Genomic DNA, 6000 nt, shown 5'->3' with positions numbered 1-6000 from the left:
TTTCCGACATCGGGATATAGGTACGGAAACTGGCCGAGGAAGAAAGGGCGAAGGACAGGCGCCTTGCAATCTGACTTAAAGGTCAATACTACGATGCGACTGAACGAGTAATTAGAAACACTGGGTTTGGAAATTTCAGGCGGCCAGGAAGCTGGTAACTAACTACAGTAAGTTTCAACTTCTTGTCACTTACATCGGATAGGCATCAAGTGTAACCTTTTCTGCGTCTGTCAGCAGAAAGAAGAATGTAATATAAACCCCTTGCCATTTCCCTGAATTTTCTTGGAAACACAGCAAAATCGATCTCTGCAAAACATTGTGAAGATGAAGATGCCCATTTCAAGAACTACTGCGGGTTTATTGTATCAGGAAATACTCAAGTACACAGTGTCCTTGTTTCTTTTATTTGATACGAGATAATAGCGCGTGTTTATGAAATTTGGCGGGGCATAAGTGGTTATGTAAGCTGCTCGTCAACCTCTGTTGAGTTCTTTTTTATATTCTGTTTTGTCTTCAGTTGTTTCCACGCAGAGAGTCTTTACATACACTTATTGCGCCTATATATCTTAAAATAAACTGAAATCACTGTTCAGACACTATATACTGTGATTTCTCGGCTCTGACGTTTTTGTGTTTCTACCAGGCTGTTAGTAGTATGGTTCAATAATGCCAAGCAAAATTAGGAAACTACTGTTTGTGTTTCTCTTTATCGCAGCGGCTCTACAGTATTTGAGACCCTCACTCTCAGCTATTGTATCTTACTCTGACCTAACTGCACCTTGAAATGCGACGGTATCTGCGAAATATGGATGCTTCATGGTGCTATTAATAGTACATCAAACTGCCGATGGTAAGATGAGGGAAGTCGTGGTCTAATACAGACACCTGGTACCAACATTTGTAGGATTATGACAATGCAAAATGCAAATAGGCGGTCTTGATACTGAAGGTTGCCGAGTGGTAAAATGTGAGAACCGTACGCCCCTTACTGTCGATCCATCGTAGAAATGTCTCATTGTTATGGAATACACTTACAGGATTTGGACAAAACTATGGAAACACCGTGAGAAATGCATGCTTCAGCATAAATGCGAATGCTGTCGCAGCCTGCAGGTTGCGCTATTATATTACACCACGAACGGCACCTATCCATCTGAGCCACCGAGCGCTCGGTGGCTCAGATGCAAGAGCGTCTTCCATGTAAGCAGGAGATCCCGGGTTTGAATCCCGGCGGGGCACACATTTTCAACTGTCCCCTTTGAGGTATATCAACAACACCTGTTGGCAGCTGAGGGTTTCGATTAATTATCATTTCCAAGTGAGTAGTATTTTGAGCTCTCAGTACAAATACTCTCATTACAATAACCTTATTCGTCCTGTTACCACCGTGCAATGACATAAAACATTAATAAAATTGATGAAAATGAGAGGCGACATGCAAGAGAGGGCAGGGAACCTCTCACAGTCTATTCGCCGAACATCCTCTCTTTTGGAGAGCTTCTCCACTTGCCCAGGCAGATGCGGTTGCGGATTGTCATCGATAAAAATGGATTCAGGGCCGAATACATCCCTGATAAGAGGTACACAAGGAAGAAGTACAGTTTGACGACGACGTTGATCACTGAGTGTGCGGTGTCGAAACATTTCTAGGTCAGTACGCCCATGCAACATTATGCTTCCCCTCACCATAACAACTGAATCATCAAAACGATCGTATTCGATAATGTTCGTGCGTGCATTACGTATCTCATTGGTTTAACTGTGGCTTTTCCATAGCGTTTTCGCTTTACATTCCCTTTGGCGAGAGTCGACTTGGGTGTCCTTAGACTGATTATAATACACATAATGGACTAGTTACTCAAGTGACATCCGATGTCCATCGCATGTTTGCGATCACTGAGCTCTCCTGACCTACCCATTGTGATGTTATTTCTTCTCTGCTGACAACACAATACTGGCAGCGTCCTTTTACTCTGTGAGGGTTCGTCTTACATTCTCGAACGCTCCATTTTTCTTAAGCAAGTAAGGGGACTACACCCTAACTATGAAAATATCCTCGGCCGTAACACCAACTCCTCCGTACATCATTGTTGGCAGGTATTGGTCTCCAGGCATTCGGAAAATCCAAATTTTCAATTGAAATGCCACAGCATATCGCGTGATTAACCACTCCAAATCATATGTTTCCGCTCATCCAGTATCCTGTGGCGTCGCTCTTTACTCCATCTCAAGCGTCGCTTTGCACTGACTACAGAAATGGGTGGCTTACGCGTACCTACTTAATCATTGTACCACATTCTTTTTATTCCCTACGCGAAGTCACTGTGCTATTTGGACTGCTGGTACCATTTTCCCACTCAAGGGTGATTCCATCTGCTGATTTCGTGTTATTTTTTACAAGTACCCACCTCAATGCTCGACGATCCCTGTCTGGTCTTGGTTTAACTGTGGCTTTTCCATTGCGTTTTCGCTTTACATTCCCACTGGCGAGAGTCGACTTGCGTGTCCTTAGACTGATTATAATACACATAATGGACTAGTTACTCAAGTGACATCCGATGTCCAGCGCATTTTTGAGATCACTGAGCTCACCTGACCTACCCATTGTGATGTTATTTCTTCTCTGCTGACAACACAATACTGGCAGCGTCCTTTTACACTGAGACGGCCTGCCAGTGTGGCCGAGCGGTTCTAGGCGCTTCAGTCTGGAACCGCGCGACAGCTACGGTCGCAGGTTCGAATCTTGCCTCGGGCATGGATGTGTGTGATGTCCCTAGGTTAGTTAGGTTTAAGTAGTGCTAAGTTCTAGGGGACTGATGACCTCAGATGTTCAGTCCCATAGTGCTCAGAGCCATTTGAACCATTTACTCTGAGATGACAAAAGTCATGGGATAGCGATATACACATGTGCAGATGGCGGTAGTATCGCGTACACTAGGTACAACAGGGCGGCGCATTAGCAAAATGGCTCTGAGCACCATGGGACTTAACTTCTGAGGTCATCAGTCCCCTAAAACTTAGAACTACTTAAACGTAACTAACCTAAGGATATCACACACATCCATGCCCGAGGCAGGATTCGAACCTGCAACTATAGCTGTCGCGCAGTTCCAGACTGTAGCGCCTAGAACCGCTCGGCCACTCCGGCCGGCTGCGCATTAGCAGAACTGTCGTTTGTAGTCAGGCGAGTCATGTGAAAAGGTGTCCGACGTGATTATGGGCGCACGACGGGAATTAACAGACTTTGACCGCGGAATGGTAGTTGGAGCTAGGCCCATGGAACATTCCATTTCGAAAATCGTTAGCGAATTCAAAAAATGGTTGACATGGTTCTGCACATCATGGGACTTAACTTCTGAGGTCATCAGTCCCCTAAAACTTAGAACTACTTAAACCTAACTAACCTAAGAATATCACACACATCCATGCCCGAGGCAGGATTCGAACCTGCGACCGTAGCGGTCGCGCGCTTCCAGACTGTAGCGCCTAGAACCGCTCGGCCACCCCGGCCAGCCTAGCGAATTCAGTATTCCAAGATCTAAAGTGTTAAGAGTGTGGCGAGAATATCAAATTTTAGGCATTACCTCTCATTATCGCCGACGGCCTTCACTTAACGACGGAGAGCAGCGTCGTTTGCATGGAGTTGTCAGTGATACCAGACAAGCAACACTGCGTGAAACAAGCACGACATCGCCTGCAGCGCCTCTCCTGGGCTAGTGACCATATCGGTTGGATCCTAGACGAATGGAAAGCCGTGGCCTGTCAGATGAGTCTCGATTTCAGTTCGAGTGTGGCGCAGACCACACGAAGCAATGGATCCAAGTTGTCAACAAGGCATTTTCCACGGTGATGGTGACTCCATAGTCGTATGTGCTATGTTTACATGGAATGGACTGGGTTCTCTTGTTCAACTGTACCCATCACTTACTGGAAACTGGTATGTTCGACTACTTGAAAATTATTTGCAGCCATTGATGGACTTCATGTTCCCAAATAACAATGGGATTTTCATGGATGACAATGCGCCACGTCACCGTTGCTCATGATTGGTGTGAAGAACATTCTGGACAATTAGAGGGAATGATTTGGCCACCCCATCGAACATTTATGGGACATAATGGAGAGGTCAGTTCGTGCACAAAATCCTTCACCGGTAACACTCTCGCAATTATGGACAGTAGAGGCAGCATGGCTCAGTATTTCTGCAGGGGTCTTCCAACGACTTGTTGAGTCCATGCCACGTCGAGCTGCTGCACTACGCCGGGTGAAAGGAGATCCGACACGATATTAGGCGGTATCCTAGTCTCGTGACATCTGGTGGTCAATTCCACGATACGTAGGGTTGTTCGGATACTGTTGATCAAATAGCATATGTCTGCTTTCCTCCAAGTTTCCTTTTTTTCTTTTTTTTTCTTTTTTTGAGTAGTCAGTCTTCTGATTGGTTTAATGCCGCCCGCCACGAATTCCTCTCGTGTACCAACCTCTTGCAACCTACGTTCTCAGTTATTTTCTGGATTATGTATTCCACTCTCTGTCTTCCTCTACAGTTTTTACCCTTTACGGGTCTCTCTAGTATCACTGAGGTTATTCCTTGATGTCACAACAAATGTCCTGTCATTCTGTATCTTCTTCTTGTCAGTGCTTCTGGTATGTTCATTTCATCGTCTATTCTGCGGAGAACACCTTCATTCTTTATCTTGTCATTCCACCTAATTTTCAACATTGTTCTGTAGCACTACATCTCAAATGCTACGATTCTCTTATGTTCCGGTTTTCCCACAGTCCATGTTTCACTACCATACAATGCTGTGCTTCAAACGTACATCGTCAGAAATGTCTTCCTCAAATTAAGGCCTATGTTTGATACTATTAGACTTCTCTTCGTCAAAAATCACCTTTTTGCCAGGGCTAGCCTACTTTTTATGTCCTTCTTGCTCCGTCCGCCATCGGTTATTTTGCTGCGTAGGTAGCAGAATTCCTTAACCTCACCTTTTCGTGACTAGCAATCCTGATGTTAAGTTTCGTGCTATTCTCATTTCTGCTACTTCTCATTACTTTCGCCTTTCTTCGTTTTACTCTCAACCGATATTCTGTACTCATTAGACTGTTCATTCGGTTTAGCAGGTCTTGTAATTCTTCTTCACTATCGCTAAGGGTAGCGAGGTCATCAGCGAATCTTATCATTCATATCCTTTCACCTTGAATTTTAATTCCACCTCTGAACTCTTCTTTTATTTCCATCATTGCTTCTTTGATTTACAGATTGAACTGTAGGGGCGAAAGACTACATCCCTGCCTTACACCCTTTTTACTCCGAGCACTTCGTTCTTGGTCCTCCACTCTTGGCTCTTGTACATATTGTATATTACCCTTCTCTCTGTAACTTACCCCTATTTCTCTCAGAATGTCGAACATTTTGCACGATTTTACATTGTCGAACGCTTTTTGCAGGTCGATAAATGCTATCTAAGTGTCTTGATTTTTCTTTAGTCTTGCTTTGATTATCAACCGCAACGTCAGAATTGCCTCTCTGGTGCCTTTACGTTTCCTAAAGCCAAACTGCTCATCATATTGGGTTGGGTTGGGTTGGGTTGGGTTGTGTGGGGGAGGAGACCAGACAGCGAGGTCATCGGTCTCATCAGATTAGGGAAGAATGGGGAAGGATGTCGGCCGTGCCCTTTCAAAGGAACCATCCCGGCATTTGCCTGGAGCGATTTAGGGAAATCACGGAAAAACTAAATCAGGATGGCCGGACGCGGGTTTGAACCGTCGTCCTCCCGAATGCGAGTCCAGTGCACTAACCACTGCGCCACCTCGCCCGGTGCTCATCATGTTACACATCCTCAATTTTCTTTTCCATTCTTCTTTATATTATTCTTGTTAGCAAACTTGGATGCATGAGCTGTTAAGCTGGTTGTGCGATAATTCTTGCACTTGTCAGCTCTTGCAATCTTCAGAATAGTGTGGATGATATTTTTCCGAAAGCCGTCATACTCGTAC

This window comes from Schistocerca cancellata, chromosome 8 (genome assembly GCF_023864275.1).
Source record: "Schistocerca cancellata isolate TAMUIC-IGC-003103 chromosome 8, iqSchCanc2.1, whole genome shotgun sequence".
Taxonomy (NCBI): Eukaryota; Metazoa; Arthropoda; class Insecta; order Orthoptera; family Acrididae; genus Schistocerca; species Schistocerca cancellata.
The sequence above is the reverse complement of the archived record's forward strand: the minus strand, read 5'-3'. Positions refer to the sequence as shown.